The sequence below is a fragment of the Bactrocera oleae genome, chromosome 2, assembly GCF_042242935.1.
Source record: "Bactrocera oleae isolate idBacOlea1 chromosome 2, idBacOlea1, whole genome shotgun sequence".
Classification (NCBI taxonomy): domain Eukaryota; kingdom Metazoa; phylum Arthropoda; class Insecta; order Diptera; family Tephritidae; genus Bactrocera; species Bactrocera oleae.
In genome coordinates this window covers 52,411,879-52,430,407 of record NC_091536.1, presented here as the reverse complement: position 1 = coordinate 52,430,407, position 18,529 = coordinate 52,411,879, and the positions used below count along the sequence as shown (strand labels likewise).

Below are 18,529 nucleotides of genomic sequence, written 5' to 3'. Positions count from 1 at the left end.
AATTGTATAAAATTAATTAAAAGACAAGTAAGGAAGTTCAAAGGTCGGGTATAACCGAACATTTTATACTGTTGCCAAGATTAATAGACGGGCAAATACTTTCAGGTTTTGGAAAAATTTATATTAAAAATTGTTGCGAAAGAATTCAATATTCATTATTTGATGAAAGGGTGGAAGAATTGCAATCATGTTTGTTATCTTAATAACTAATATTATAAGTCTATCCTACCTACTTATTCTCATTACTATATTTCGCTTCATATCCGATATATTGGTATTAAAATCAACCTAGTTAACTCAAATGAGTTAATATCACATAACTTAACCAAATAGTGGTCGTCGACCGATTTCAGACATTTTCTGTTCAATCTTATACGTTCACTTAATTTTGCTAAGACACCTTACATGATGCGTGATATACTTATATAGTATAAAGAGAACCAGAAGTTTGAAGTCCCTATATTGATTATTAATTTTTGGCATTAAAACATATTATTACCAGAAAAAGACGCGCTATGGATTAAATTTAGAAACCTCGCAGATTGACCGATATATATGTTTAAAGGTCGAATTTCAATAATATATCTCACAGATTGATCACCACCATCTTAGGTATATTGAACAGTTATGATCCGATTATGACAAATTTTAAACTTCAGAAAGCATATTATTAAGGGTGCTGGATTTGTATGTATACTGGAAAGTGACAGAATCAAATGAAATTTAAAATTATGTTGTATGGGAAAAAGGCGTAGTAGTGATTTGATTATGATCATTTCACACCGTAATGTAAGAATGTTCGTATAATCTTACGTACCGAATTTGATTGAAATTGCTCTAGCCGGTCCTGATATATGGGATTCCACCTACCAATCTTGATACTGGCTCCTATAAACCCCATTCGTATCAACTCGGGCGTAAAATTTGATGCCTCTGGCGCATTTGTATACTTATTAAGTTATCGCACTTTTAGTAGTTTTCAACTTAACCGTTATATGGGGATTCGTTGGACATACTAAATTGCAGTTTTGTATCTTATTGTGGGGTTTAGTTATGGTACTCTGTAAATTTTCGATTAATGGCGTTTTGTGGGCGTGGCAATGGTCCGACTACGCCTATTTGCAATTCTAATCTTCTTACGGTGTTTCATCAAGACATCTAAATTTTCACTCAAATTACTGCTTGCACAAACGCACGGACGGACGGATGGACAGACAGATATCCTGATTTCAACTCGTCTCGTCATTCTGCTCATTTCTATATACATATATAACTTTATATCTATCTCGATTAGTTTCAGGTGATACAAACAACCGTTAGGTGTACACAACTATTATACTCTGTAGCAACATGTTGCGAGAGTGTAATAATAATATATGTTGCATATTTAGCAGGTTCTTTCGGAAAACTGGGTATTTTCTGTTCAGACTTGAAATCATTAACAAAACTATGAAATAGGTTTATTCAACTGCTTTGAAAAAAAGTTAAATTAGACCTAAATCAAGTTAGAAAACAATGAAGTTGAGCTAAAATTTAAAATAATTAATGTCAAAGTGAGATTTTAAATATTTGTCAGACAAAGGTATAACGTTTATTTCCTTCTTCGAGAATTATTATCTTTAATAAAATAAATTTGTCAATAAAAAGTAAATTTTTGGGAAATTGTTAATAAAAAACCAAGTATGCGGGTATATCTTCTTGTCACGGCTTTAAGGAATGATCATCAATGTTAAGGTGATTTGGGGAACTAATACTGCTGACTAATGTCCCAGTGCACAGAAAGCAGCAAATTGAAAAACGTAGATATGTGTGAAGTTTTATGTTATGAAAGCATAAAGGCTGTTTCTCAGTATTCATAAGATCCGTATTACAAAGCCACCCGTTGTCATTAGTTCGGTTCCAATGAAAATCGAGCTGAGCCCACATGGTTCGGAGCCAGCAGCTAAAGCAAGATAAAATCGAGAGATAGAGAAAGTAAACTCTAAATAAAAATTTAATGTTATCGTCAATATGAAATTACTCGACATACTTGTATAAAATAAATCATTACAACATGCAGAGCGTAGCGGCACAGCAAGAAGGAGATAAAGATAAAAAGGCTGCATTGAAATTCTTTCTAATTTTCCAATACCAGCGGGTTTTCCGACGACTTAGGACTAGTGCAGCACACACACACATCAACAGTAGTAAAACATATGAGTATTACAATGAATTATAAATAGTTACCTCCGCCGGCGTTTAAAATGTTTGTCGTTGTTCCTTTTGCTTATTTGTTGTTTCAGCAGTAAAGTAGGTTAAACGTTGCCAATTTTATGACTTTAGCACCATTGATCTGGTTATTTAGTTTCGTTCATAGGTACAGCAAGGCGTTTCCCGTTGAGCATTAGTTCTCTGAAAAGTACACAAAAAGAGATAGGAAGGTAAGTAATACCTACTTAAGCCAATTCATTAGGAATTTTCAGAACAACACGTATTACAATTCATTACTGATTGTTTGTCCAAGTTAGTCTACAACTTATTGGCTTATCAATTTAGTTGGTGCGATTTTAAAATGATTATAAAGTCAAAAAGCTCATATAGAGGTAAGATTTATGCGTATATTTCCCAGTGTGTACACTGTTCCACAAACACATATGCATTATACCCACTTTTTATTCGGCGCCACCTCTAATAGTGTGCTCTTGCTCTTTCACTCTCCAATCGTCTGTTCTCTCGCACACACACTCAATCAGTTCTGTTCGCCTTCGTCCTTTCAGCACATTGAAGTACACTTTTAATGGTTTCTATGCAGCGTTGCAGACACATTACAACAATATAAAACACAGGGGTAGGTAGACATGTGTACACGCATGTGTGAGTAACATTGTCCTATACTTGTATATAAAAATGTGATATGCAGTAATTACAGTGGTAACTCTCTTACTCCAACAGAGCAACAGTAGATTATACTCGTCTAGTAAATAAGTAGATAATAGGGAGTAATCGAAACATTATACCTAAATTTTCTAATGAAATTCTTTGGGCTTTTATTTTATAACTTTTAGTAAACAGTTAAATTTTTCCCTTAAACTATATGAAAGTTAATAGTTGTGAAATGTTATTCCAGCTATTATATATTTTATGCAAATAATTATTTTTTCGGGGTTGCTTCAATAGTCGATAATAAACTTCTAAGGATGATATTATATTAGTTAATTAATTCCTGATTCGCGATACTCAATTTTAATTGTCTTAACTTGTCTATATCTAATGAATAAAAGGCCAAATTTGGAGTTCATAAACATTAATATCCACTGAGTTGATGATCTGTTAGAATAGAATTTGTTTAAGATTTAAATTATTTAGAAAACTATTCGAAACGCATATATTTTAACGTATAAACTTTATTTACATTCAAGCATTGTGCATTTTAAAACTAAATTGGGATGAGAGCTAAAATAAAGAAGAAAAGTAAATACGTTGATTAAGTCGCTTTGAAATAACATGGAGCCAGGAAAAACCTATTGTGATTTTTTTTCAAACCATAAAAAAGCTCTGCAAAGCAGTTGAATACATTGTATGAAATTACTGAATTGTACTTGCGAAGATTTTTATACATTAATAATGCATGCATACTTATGAGTGTATATTTTGTAGGGCATTTAACATATAACTGCTATATTGTATGTAAATAACTGTCTCAATTCGGCGACTGATAATTAAATTCACGTGTCAGGCGATTTAACACCAATGAAGCTAATGAAAAATATTTGATCACGACTAACTTTGGTTTCATCTTACTAAATATAAGCACACATACCCACATACTACATCTGAATATGTATGTATAAGAAGAATGAAAGTATGTATCATGTATGCATCCTTATGTATGTTAATGTATCCTCAGTGCTAATACAGTGATCTTTAGTTACCAAAACAAAAAATTAAGATAAAAAAATTGTTCAGTTTTAACTCATAAAGCGTATGACCTTTTAATTTTGAAAAAAGTGGAAATTTGATTATAAAAATGTCCTTGTGACTGAAAATATGACAATCTCCGTTGGACCAAAAAAATGTGAAAAATTAACACATTCAATTGGATGGGATTCCATCATAAAACAATACAGTTGTTTATAAACCGAAATAGTTATCCGGTCTCTATATATTCCATTTGTTTTTAAAGTTATAGAGTATTACAAGCAAGTCAAAATAATTTTAAAAATATAGTAATATTTAAATACCATAAATATTTATTACAATTCCTCCAAAATATTACCCCGAATCAAAAAATATACTTGTGGCAGACTATTCAACTGCGATCAAGCTCATTATAATACGTTTATAAATATATGTACCTACATACATAGAAACGAAAATATATTCATATACATTATTTTTAAACACATATTTACATATATGTATGTGTTGGTATTCTCGATATTCGTAGGGAGTATTTACTTGGTGCGCGATTAACACAACATAAGCGCCTATTCATTCCTTTGCCGAAACGTTGGAACAACGGAGTGATCGCGAAATTACAATTTCCTTCAGTATCTTATTGTGGCAAGTTCACTCCGGTAGTTAAAGCCGGTTTGTTGTTTACAAACATGGAAGCTGTGCATTCCATTAATAAAGATCATTTACCCCAGAGTCGGCAAAATAAAATGCAGGTATGTAGGTATATGGGTTAGAAACATGACTAGGGACAAAAATATCTGTTCATATATACCTACATACATGTACACGTGTATATACATATGTGATTCAGCATTATACCGTTGAGAAGTCAACAGATTTCCCAAGAGCTTCGCTACTGAGTTTCATTTAATTTATATGAAATGTTTTTAAATAGGGTGACTTTCTGGACACAGTTGTAGTTTTTGTGTCGAATATTTTTACTATCCATATAATCTATCCCAAATAAATCTTGTTCAAGTATTTTGAATGTATTTTGCAATTTTATTATTATGTTATATTACTTGTATTATTGTCTGTTAGTGATATTTTTTTTCGCAATTGGATCACTTTCATTTTAAAATACCAAATTTTATTATACATATGTACATACATACCTCGTTTGCTTATTCTTTTTAATTATTATTAAAATAGTTTCCTAATAAAGGTGAGATATTGCACGTGAAGGAAATATTGTTATATGACAAACTACTACTCGGACTTGAATAAAAGGGTATGAAAATAACAAAAATGAAGTTGGATCCATGCTAATTTTCAATATAAGGGCATTTTAACTGAAACAACTACACACACTTCCGCAAAAAGTTAATTGCTTGGTCTACATGTTGTTCAAAGCAGTTATATTATCCGACGGTAGAATACTTGTATGTGGCTTTGAATTTTACAGATATGATAGAAGCGTTTACCTTTGTCGAGCTTCTCCTCCAATTTGTAGGGTGTATGGAGTTTCATAAAATGTCTTTTTTTGACAGATATGCTCTCCAAGTTAAAACATATATGTACATAGGTTGTCTGTCGAGGCTTGATCCCAACTAGAAATTTAAAGTTGTAAGTGTATAACAGTAATTAAATTGATAATAGTATACCGACGATATTGGGGAAATATTTTATTTGGAACACCCTAATGATACAAATGCAATTGACTTGGGCGATTACTACGTATTTTCGTCAAAGAATGGATGTTGCGAAAGGTAATATTGAAAACAAAGCAGAGGACAGGTAATCTTTGCAACATATAGCGCTCTCGCACACTGAAATCGTATGAAGGTTATCGCCGCATGTTATATTTGTATGCCGGTTTGTTATTGTTGTTAAACATTGCGCGAGTGGCAAGGTTATAAAGTGGATATATTCGTGGAACGCGAAAAACAGAATGCACATGCGGATACAAACCTTGTCATGCATTGTACCGGCGTGTGCGCGCAAATGCGACCGCCAACAATAAATGAACAGTTGACTTTCGCCTCCGCCTGGGCATACTTTTGTTTTCATTCCTTCATATTTTAGGTACTACCTCTTTGAACAACGTTTGTAGTTTTCGAAATAATGTTAATCGCCTGACTTTGTATTACTATGATAAACAACTGAATAACAAGATGTAAAAAAAAAAATCGAAAAATAGAGGAGTTGAAAAAAGGTTTCCGTTAACAATACATATATTTATGCTATGAATCTATTACTGTAATGGGAGAAATAAAATGGTTTTTAAACCTAAAATATTTTGAGCGTATTGTTTCATTTAGAAAAAAACAATCGTTTCAAGAAATTTCTTGAATGCAATTATTTATGGTCGAATTAAAATATAAAATAGCATGTAAAATAAATAATTAAAAATTAGCAGTAAGGTGATATTCTTCTTATAATATAAGTTTGTTTTATTGTTAGACTTTTTAACATATTTAATAATCGCTTTATTAATAAATAATTATATTTTTTCAACGTTGTTTAATAGTTTTGTATTTAATTTCAGTTAGAGCATGTTTTGTTTGGGTGCCTCGTAACGTTTTAAATCACTCACGTATATGTTAATAACGTGAGTTGTGATAACAGCAACACAACAAAGTACAAAAACTAGCTAATATGGATTTCTTTGGCTTGAATCAACTAAAACGTAGTTGAAAATTGACAGACAAACTTTTCGCGTCGTCAAACACACACTACTTGACATATGGAAATCAAACTTCACACGGGTTGGTTTTACCAAATATTTTTACTTTCAGTTTGCACACGCGGAATATAAAATGACCAGTCCGGGCCAATTTTGATCTTATGTAAAATATTCAACAATTTGAAAATCTAGTTTAATATTCTCTGTCGCTAGTAAACTATTTATATACATACATGCTAATTCCCAATTGTTTTCACCTAAAACAAGCAAAAGAACATTAACTAATGTGACTAAAGACTTTTTGCATATCTTACAACAAAAGTTTAACGGCAATAAATAGTGAGATTTAAGCAATAAAAAAATAAATTAAATACAAACGCTGAAGCCTTTGTTGCTCATTATGCGATGGGTTGATTTAAATTTCAACCTACATTTCTTTGAACGTTGTTGCCCTTAATATGCTCACATTTGCTCTATTTTAATTACCGCACACTAATTTTTTTAAATTGATAATATTTTAATAAATTATATAATCAGTAATTAATTATAAATATATAATAATTAATAGCAAATGAGAAGGGGATAAGTTCGGGTGTAATCGAACATTTTATACTCTTGCAACTTCAGTTGAAGTGGAAAACGTCAACCAAGAATCGGAATTCATTATGTTAGGAATAGGAGGTTTACACCAAGGTCTAGACCAACTCCATAAATTTAAAGGGCTAAACTATTAATTTAATTTTTAAATTTTTTAGAAAACTTCTCCACATCATTTTAATAAAATATAACATATTTTGATCAACCTAAACGTTCCAAAGTCAGGGAAATTACTATAAAGGATCTTTGGCGACAGAGAAAGGCCTAAGCTTATTGCTTGGGAGTTGGAGTAATTCGTAGACTAATTTCTGATATTTTCGGCACTAAACTATAGTACTTCCAATATTATACATTCCGTTAATTTTGTTAATCTATCTGACATATTGAACTGCTATATATGGTGTAAAGCCAACAGGAAGTTTGAGAATCTTATTAGGCATGTGGGGGATAGGGATAGCATTGGATGTTTGAAAATTCTGATATTAGTTACATGGGGCTAGGGCACTTTTCACCTGATTATATCTATTTTAGGTACAAATATACACTGTCGTTAGGAAACACATTCTCGCTTTTTTATTAAGATAACGTTCATGTTGGCCGATATATGCGGGATATAGTAAGCCGAAAGTTCGAAAATCTTTCTATAAGGTATATGGGGACTAAAGGAATTATTGATCCGATTTAACCCATTTTTGGCATACAGGCATATTATTAGCAAAAACAGATTCTCTCCGAATTTCTATGATATATTATAGACACACCTTGACCGATGTTTTCGATAAAAATTTCGGAATAGGAAGTGGGTTCCACATATTCGGTACAAGGGTCATCAAACGTATTATTCGTATAAAGCTTTATAACGTTATATTCATTAGTACCAGATTTGTGTATTGGAAGGTGAAAGAACCAGATGAATTTAAAATTGGGTTATATAGGAGTAGGCGTGGTTGTGGTCAGATTTTCCACGTTTTATCACTGAGCATGAGAATATCAAAATAATGTTACCTACCGAATTTGGTTGAAATTGGTAAATCATTGTCCCGAGATATGGGTTTTCACCTAAATGTGGGCGGTATCACGATAGAAATGGAAAGTTTGTAATTACTATGGAAGCTTGAAATTTTTACTAGATTTACCTCTGCTCGTTATTTCGTTTATAACCCACCGTGTCTCTGAAATTTATCAGCCTTGACAATATTAGAAGCGTAATAAACAATTACTTTACAAAATTCAAAAAACGTTAACTTCGGTTGCACCGAAGCTATAATATCCATATGGTAGCTACAGCTGTGTTCAAAATAATAGGAGTGCCCCTTAGAAAAATATTTGATCTAAAAAATGTATCATGTCAGAACATAAACGCCAAGCACTCTTTAAGCAATAATTCTAACGGTATTCTGCGAGTAGTACACAAATAATACACTTCACCTATTTACTTTGATGGGATTTTGTAAAATTTAAGCCGATAAAACTTATAAAGAAATTAAAAAGGTATTCGGGTGCTCTGATCAAATGATGGCAAATGCACAGTTCTACAAAAATAAACATGAGACACATGGGCGAAAACGCAAAACCACTAGAGAAGTCGATCGACACATACACCAATCGCCTAAAAAATATTCTAAAGCATCTCCTAGAAAAACAAAGGAGCGCTTAGATCTTGATATTAGTGACGTAACAGTTCGTAGACGTTTACTGGAAAACAATTTATTTGCGCAGAGTCCTCGAAAAGTTCAATTGTGGACAAAGAAACACATTGAAGCACTTCTTCAATTTGCCAAAGGATCATAATAATGGGCCAACGGAGAAATAGAGCAATATTTTGCGAACAGACGGATGTAAGGTGATTTTATTTGGTGGCGCTGGGTCTAGGCAGTATGAATATTCCATAGAAAATCTATGGGCAGATATTTAAAAACGTGTTGGTGATCGTAGACCATCAAACACATGGTAATTATGGACCACAGCTTACGAGACATTGCAACAAATCCCGCAGAAAATCAAATAGTCCATAAACTCATTGGATCGAATTATTGGCGTTTTTATTTAAATAATTTTTTTTCTTGTTTCACTTAGTATTAATAAAAATTTAAAAATGCATAAAGAAATTGTATAAAATGAACAATTCGTGGATAAAAAATCAATGAATGAAATTCATGTTTTTATTAAAAAATATAACTTTATGTTTTATTGAGACCCGATCTAAATAACTTTTATTGACTTAGACGATAAGCAATGCCGAATTTCGTGAAAGCATCTCCTCAAATGAAAAAGTTGTCCCTACAACCACTCGATTCCGATCGTTGAGTTTTTTTTGCAGCTGTATGCTATAGTGATTTGATTCGAACAATTTCTCCAGAGATTGCACCAATGCCTTAGGCAATAACCTATGGCAATATTTGTAAAGAGTTGATTCCGATCATTCAGTTTGGGGCAGTTTTTGGGGAGAGAATTACGTGTGCAAATTTTTAGAACGATATCTTCAAAACTGAGGGTACGACGGACATAGACATGGACGAGCTTCATTTATACATACAAACTTAGTATACCCTATTCAGAGTAAAAAATACTGACGTTTTTATTCCATACACAGTTTATTTCGGAGTCACTTAACTGCCATTGAGATGGCAGAATCATAGAGCCGCAATATAACATCAAAAGGAAAGAATTGTTTTAGATATCTACATCTAAAATAATCCAAAATGAATTAAATCAATGAAAAAAAACTAAGTCACAAGTATTTAAAACTTCACTTACATTTAAGCTTCCACTGATTTAGTCTTACGATTGAGAAAAATAAATTAGGGAAGCAGAAAAAGAGGAAAAGTTTTGGTTTGAGATATACATAGGGCACATACATATACATAGGAAGCATTGAACCACTTAATATTGTATAATTGCTTTTCTTTTTTGACAAATGAAATTCAAGTATTTCGAAACATATTCCCGGTATTAGAATGGCGTCAAAAAAAAAATACAAATATCTTAACTTTTTACTAGCGCTCAGTTAAATACTTCGAACGTTTTACACACATATAATACAGATACACTTTCTTGTATGACCTTCCTTAAAATTGGAAGCCAAACGTTCAATTACAAGAATTCAGCCGCCATGTTGCACACATGCACCCATCCTGTAGTAAACGATTGTGTTCACGCACACACATAGAGCCAAGAGCTCCGTTTATGCACACATGAACAACTTTAGACAGGCTGCTAGTCAGGCAGGTACGCAGGCACTGTGGAAAAAAGACCCTGTTCATTGCCTCCGAATGACGGTGGTAGGGTTGCAAAACTTTAATAGTTAACGTATGCTTACTTGTCAATGGATAGGGGAGAGCGAGAGATCTCTTGGCCCAGTGAAATGGATTGCAACTATGTCTAGGAAAAACGAGTGTTTAAGTTCCACATGGGTTACATTCACTGATATCCGGTAACTGTTATGGGTAGCTCCATCATTATTATTTTCTATATTTTTTGGCTCCTCTGTTAATATTTTAGTATACCTAAATGATGAATTAATACTTAAGAGTCAGACAAGTGTCATCATTGGCGCTTATGGATGGGACTAAGCTAATTTAAGGGTGGATTTTAATTCAGGTTCCTTCTGTTCTGACGTTTATACAGCGTCAGAAGTAGCAATGGTTGTTGGTCTTTCTACTAAGGTGTTAATAGCAATGCAACTTTTAACATCAGCGGCAATTCCACGGTAAAAGGCATGTGCAAATATAAACATTAACGGAGGTGGTGGACTCTCTTTTGTGTTCTGTCTTTCTTCGCTCTGGGCTTATACGAGTAGAACAAAAGTGGATGAAAAGCTTTTACATGCTGAAAGTTAAACAGATACAAGAACAGTGCAGGGGTGAGAAAGATCTAGTCCTGTTGACACTAGACTAGACTATTATAGTGGCAAATTATTGTGTTTTTTACACGCGACACATATGTACATATTTTCAGAATTATAGTTTATTAAATAAAAACCATCATCAATTCCATTTGTACGAATATGTAGTATTATATTCTAGTAGTTCTTCGAAAATATTCAAAATTACGTTTACACACATCAGTTAAGTACTTTGCGAATTAGTGCTTGTATGCATAGGTAGCTTTTATGTAGGCGAAGCAAATAATGGTATGAGGCGCGTCTGCGCAATAATCACAGGCGTTCTTTTTTGCACTCTAAACTTTTTTTATTGTCGGCGATTTTTGACACAACTTTTAAGTTTGTTCAATTTTCATTTCTTACTTTCTGAATATACATACATACACATCCCAAGACTGTACTTACCAAATTTCAGTATCCGTTTTATTGCCTATAATTCTATTTTGTGCTGTTTAAACGATTTTTTCTATTTGCAGGAAACGTTTATTAGTGTTTCCGATGTTTATAATAATTTTAGTTATTTTTTAATATTATTGGATATTAAACTCGACACAGGCTAGTCGAAAATCACCTTTTACTGAACTAAAAGTTGTTGATGTGGTAGCAGCTTCAACATCTAACCCTGGATGTGGATACTTCTGTAATATCCGCAATAGTTTGCGACGGCATTGCGCAGAATGACGCAGTGTCACTAAAACTTACCCACAGAGACCCTTTAACTTCGGCGTTTAATTAACAACTGAAGTATTATATCGAGTTGCTGTTCACCACATGTCTGACCTCGTCGCGCTCAACCAATGGTGTGGAATCTGCTAGGTAGAGAGCGGCAACAATGAGCATAATAAATGATACACACAACAAAACAAACGCAGTAAACGGTGGTAAATATTCGTACGAATAAAATTTTTAGTCTGAATAAATTTTCTAACAATAGCAAAAGCAAACTGCTACAAAATACGAATACAAAAAACAAATGAACACTAAATAGTTAACAGCAAATCAGAGCTCTAGCAGTAGACTGTAATCACTCCAGCTTAGCTTTAGATACAGTTATGTACAAATGAGTTAGCAACTGTATGCACACACTTAGCACAAGATAAGAAGAGAGCAAATAAAAAATGCTTCAATGCAATAAATTAGTAAGCGATTGTCTGAATTGAAAGCGGGCATATTTCAAGAGACGCTGACATTTTTCTAAGCATGAAATGTTATTACATAATGCAATTAACACTACCTGAGCGAAACATTCGATATACTTGTACATATCTCCTCTCTAACTGACAGTAATTATGTTTACTGAGGAAATCAAGGCGTTTTTTTGTTTACTGTTTTACAATGCCTTCCTATTCTACATGACTGACTAGTGAGCCTTCGACCGCCAGCTCGAATGATGAAGACAAGATTGCGACACCCAACGTCATAAACGAAGCAAACTGTTAAACTTTCATAACAATTGTAAAGAAAGCATTGCCCTCATTTCCTTCATAAGGTAACGTACGTATTTTTTGCACTTTAAAAAAAATACCGGGACGAAACGAATATTGTGTCCTCTATTTCTAAATGTGATACACAGTATAGTCATTGTGCTCTACTTCACCCAATTTTCGAAAAGTTCTTACTGTATGGACGTCCTATGAAGAATCAAAACGGGTCTGAAGACAACACATACAAGTACTATGTGTGTTATTTCTGACAAAAACGAATCTCTAAGTGCGAGTGAAATATTCTATTAGATTCGTTAAACACTTTATTTTGTTTTGATATATATTCAATAAGTGTTGGCTTGATTTCACACAAGTTGAAAAAAAATATTGTGAAAATGCAAAACGAGTTAGGGGAAGCAGGGTTAGAGTGGATTACTCACATATTTAGTCATTCTATGTAGCTCTTCCAGAAATGTATGTTCATATTCTAATTTAATTCAGTACCAAAAAGCTTACGGTTTTTATCAAAATTTCGACCGATTCAGAGACATATTTCAAAAGCTCGTGTTGGAATGTATGCTTCACACCTTTTCTACGTTTAAGACTGTGAAAGAAACCTTATAAGGACAATTCTACTTAGTCTGGTGTAACGATTCTTAAATAAGAACTTTCTAAATATTGTAAAGGGGAAAAATATACTATTTATTGAACGTTGAAATAAATGTACCGCATCACATCATAAATTATAAAATTCTGTCAACGAGTATACATCGTATGATACATAATATAAAATCGCTTAACTGACAAGATGATTTTAATGGTTCCAGGGATAGTCCTTCGACATCTCAAAAAAGTGCATATAAATATTGGGAAATTGTATTTGGAATAATTTAAATTTATATTTATAAATTGTACTATAGTAAATTATACAAATAGTCTTCATAAGTAAAGTTAACATTCTAGTCACATCGCCATAGATAAACAGTAATTTTTTGACTACACCTAAGACACGTTATTCTCTTCTCATTACATTTTCATTTACATATATGTATGTATATATGTACATAAACGTATTTGTTGTTTACATTGATATTACTTAACTTACCTAAATTTTTTTTATTAGTTCAGTTGGTAGATTTGAAATTACTCAAATGATTAATAATACAAGTTTTTTGAAACAATTCGTCCTTTGTCAACACACGCATTAACAATCATCAATGTTTCAACAAGCATCATCTGTTTCAAATATACATCATATACATATGTATAGATCTCTGTTATGTTAATACCTACATAGGTACATATATTACTTTTAACAGAAATTATTATGCTTCTTGAGAGAGTTAGAAGAAACTGGCGATATTAAATTAAACTAGTTGAATACTAAGAACTATCAATTTACCCTGCATAACTTTTACTTTTTATTCTGCATAACTTTTTTGTTAAATTTAAATTAGTTACAATTTTGACGATTACAGGGTATAAATTTATCGAATATGTTCAGGTTGTTAAATTATAGATATGTTATAAATTTTCTCGTTATAACATTTACAAACACGTTAAGTGTTTAACTATTGAGGTGAATAATTATAATTAGAAACACAATAACCCTTGGCGTCAATATTTAGTGAGTATTAAACAAAACTCAAAGTCACTTGCTATAGTTGTCAGTGTTGGTAAGAAAAAAATAGTGGTAGCAATAGGGTAAAACCATTGCAGTTTAAACATTATTTTGAGGTTCTCTGCAAGAACACGAGAACACCTAATTGCATTATTGTGTAGCTTATTTTGCAGTATTTGCAATGTTCTTTTGTGTGTATTTTGTTCTTGTGGAAACAAGAATTGGTATTGGGTATAAATATTAAAAATCAAGTAAACAAGGTTCAGGTGCAACCGAACATTTTATACTCTCGCAAGAGATTTGGTCGCCAAGATCAAAGCTCGGGGAAATACCTTCAGGTTTTAGCAAAGAATTGTTGCGAAATAATTCGGCAATCATTATTCGACGAAATCGTGAATGGATAACAATCAACTTTGGTATCTTATTAACTTATATTGAAGGTCATGTACTCACTTAGGGTTAATAATTTATTTTAATCGCGTCAACGAAATTTTATATTAAAATTATTCTTAAATGAGAAATATCTGATATAAACTCAAACGAAGAGGAGCTGAAAGAGAGAAGATCGCATTTCATTACATTAGCCATAAAAGGTTTAGACCACAGTCTTGACTAATATCGTTCATATTCAGCGGTAAACGACATAATTTTTAAGAAAACTTGTTCATTTAATTTTATTAAAGTATACCACATTTTGTCAAGTGGAAAGTCGGAAATCATATATGCTACATATATTGGCGGCAGGTATACTTGAGAACATATTTTCAAACAATTTTATAAATACAAGGTGCAATTCAAAAGTTTCAGGACTTTTATTAAAAAACGAATATTATTAGTTTTTTTTTGAAAAATTTATTGGTCGCCTTCAAAATAGTCTCCTTCCAAATGAATACAACGTTTTGCACGTTCAAGAAGGTTATCGAATGACTTTTTATGTCATTTGTCGGTATAGCGTTCAGGATGGCGGTCTAGCGGTTTCCTTTCATGGCCAAATGTAGTTGCCATATCAGGCGAATAGGGTGAATGGTTGATGATATGAATGCGATTTTTGGTCAAATTAAATGTTGAATTCTGAGGTCTTTTTCGTGTTGTTTCAAAGTGTACGGGACAAATCGAGCACAAACCTTTCTGAGGCCCAAATTTTCTGTCAAAATACGATAAATCGACGCAGCGGATAATGATAATTCCGATTCCATATATTTAAGCGATGATTTAAGCTCCTTTTTAATGAATTCACGCACAATTTCCGTTCTTTTTTCGTTCACAACATCTTTTGGCCGGCCCGAACGTTCGTCGTCTTCCAAGTCCTCCCGTCCCTCTTGAAAACGTTTCAACCACTCGCGAATACGGCTACGGGATAGACAATCATCGCCATAAACTTGTTTCATCATTTGATGAGTTTTGGTAACAGTTTTACGAAGTTTAAACCAAAACTTAATGTTGGCTCTTTGTTCGATGCTCATTTTCCGACCGACACTACAAATGTAATGTCACATGTAGCGTGATATCTCAGCTGTTATACAAGTCAGCTGTTATATAAACTGGACGACATATTCGTCATAAAGCTTGTTAGAAAAACGGAACTCATTATATGTAGTATTGTATATGGAAGTGGAGATAATTGGATATATGGATTAAGACCAACCGGAAGTTTAGAATTTGTATATTAGGTATATGGAGTCTAAAGGATGTATTGACCCGGTTTTTATCAATATTTGGCAATATCACATACCATTAACATGTCACATACTAATAATATGCTACCTGAGATTCATTAAGGTACATTTACCATCACCAATATATATGGAGTAAAGTCAGTCGGATGTTCGAAAATCGTGATATTAGTTATATGGCGGCTAGGGTAAGTTTTCACCCAATTTTAACCATCTTAGGCACAAAGATTCAATGTTATTAGTAAAACACGCTCTCTCGTTTTCACAACGTAACTTATATATTGGCTAACATAAAGTAAACCGGAAGTTCGAAAATCTTTGCATTAGGTATATCGCGGCTAAGAAAAGCCATTATCCGATTCAACCCGTTTTTGACATATGGTACAAGCATACGATTGTCATACTACGATAGGCAAAGTTTTTCCCGATATATTTATTGTTGGTTGATTTGCATACTGGAAAGAGAAAGAATCATATAGAATTTAAAATTGTGTTATATGGGAAGTAGGCGTAGTTGTAGTCCGATTTCGCTCATTCTCGCACTGAATAATAAGAATGTCATGACAATATTACATACCGAGATATGGATTTTAACCTAAATGTGGGCGGATCCACGCCCATCGTTCAAATTTGACACCGGTTCTTATTAAGCCCTGTCGTATCATATCAGGTACAAAAGTTTTTGTCTCTGAAGCATTGAGTTATTAATTTTTTGCACTTTTAGTAGTTTTTAACAAAAATGTTATATGGGGAGTGGGCGGGCTTATAATCCGAATTCACCTATTTTCACAGGATGGCGAAATTGGTTATTATAGCTTGAATGGTTTAGGAGATATGTTCAGTAAACTTATTAAGAGGCGGCCCTTCCAAATTCATTTCGTTGTACTAAATAACAGCCTTGCATTTTATTGTAGAGTTCAGTTAATGACGTTTTGTGGGTGGGGTTCCGATCCCGCCCATTTGCAATAAGAAAGTCACTTGGGTGCCAAGGAACATGTGTACCAAGTTTCAGCGAGATATTTCAAATTTTATTTAAGTTATTGCTTGCACGGACGGACAGACGGACAGACATACAGTCATCCGAAATTCAACTCGTCTCGTCATCCTAGTTATTTATATACAAATAAATACATAATTCCATATCTATCTCGATTAGTTTTAGGTGATACAAACAACAGTTAGGGGAACCAAACTATTATAGCAACATGTTGCAAGAGTATAAAAAGTATCCTAGTCACTCTTTGTCACATGAGCTATCTGCCAGTTAAAGTCCTTTCAAAATCGGACCAGCCGTTTCAGAGATTGCAGAGATGCAGACAAACAGACATTTTAGGTAAGAAAAAAAAGTTAATTTCGGTTGCACTGAAGCTATAATACCCTTCACAAATACAAAATATTCCTTACAAGAACTTGATTTTGGCCGGTTAGTTTGTATGGCAGCTACATGCTATAGTGACTGAACATGGCTAAATCAACTCAGCTCGTCATGCTGCTTATTTATATACAGTGGTGAGGAATATTGGTCGGATGTTTGTCAAAATTCAACGTAAGATGTTACAAGAAAGTCAATTATTATTCAACTTGATTGAAATTTTTAATATTACAATAAATGTTTATATATTTATTTAAACGTAAAGTAAAACAAACAAGTAAGGAAGAGCTAAGTTCGGGTGTAACTTGCAACTTGCAAAGATCAAAGCCGGATAAATAAAAAATTTGGTATTTTATTGAGTTATACTTGCATTATAGGTCATAGCCTCAATTAGTTTTACTTGCCGTCAGCGAAAATTATATTAAAACTATCTTCAGATGAGATATATCTGACACAAACTTTAACCGAAGAGGCTAAATTTAATATATTGAGTTGATGTGCAAAGCGTCAACCAGAAGATCGCAATTGATGATATTAGGGATATGCGATTAAGATCAAATTCTAGAGCAGCTCCTATCATGTTCAACGGTTTGTTTGAATAACGGAACTTATTCTATGTAAACTAATGTATATCTAATATTATACATTCAGTTAATGTTAAGATATCTTACATATTGACCGAGACCTCCCATACTGTCAACAATAGATAAGGAGTAAAGTCAACCCGACGTTTGAATTTTGATATTAGTTATATGAGCTAGGGCAAGTTTTCACCCGATTAGGACCGTGAGGAGAAAAACAAGTTCACTCAATTTATTTAAGATAACTCACATATTGGCCGATATATGGGGTATAAAGTCAGCCGGAGGTTCGAATATATTTCTATTAGGTATATGGGGGCTAAGGGAAGGGATTGACTCGATTCAACCAATTGTTGACATACAAACATATTATTATGAGGAAAGGATTCTCTTCTAATTTCAATAATATATCCCACACATTGACCGATATTTTCGGTAGAAAGTCAGCCATAGACTCTGGGTTTCACATTTCCGCAATATTCGTGCAAAGTTTTATCCCGATATACATATTAATTGGGCCTGATTTGGTTACTGAAAAGTGAAAATATCAGATGGAATTTAAAGTTTGGTGTCATGTCCGTCGTCTAATTTTTACATTTGCTCCTATGAATCCTTCTTGTGCTATTCTGGTTGTAAAATTTATTGTCTCTGACGAATTTATTTATTGATTTATCGCATTTTTAGTAATTTTTAACAAAACCATTACCATATATGGGGGGATGAGATGTCGAAATAATTTGTCCTGTGAAAATTAAAAATTTGTAAACCACAGGAACCTCTAATTATTGTGAATCGTTGCCCAAAATTACGGCTTTG

General features: G+C 33.0%; 1 long non-coding RNA gene across 1 annotated transcript; it reads right to left on the bottom strand.

The window, feature by feature from the left end:
- Nucleotides 1-1,559: 1,559 nt before the first annotated feature.
- LOC106619980 (uncharacterized) lies at nucleotides 1,560-12,001 on the bottom strand. The gene is made up of 4 exons (XR_001330810.3): nucleotides 11,448-12,001; nucleotides 2,227-2,391; nucleotides 2,030-2,156; nucleotides 1,560-1,942 (listed from the first exon to the last, which is right to left on the bottom strand). It is a non-coding gene; the product is annotated as an uncharacterized lncRNA (long non-coding RNA).
- Between the last annotated feature and the right edge of the window lie 6,528 nt (nucleotides 12,002-18,529).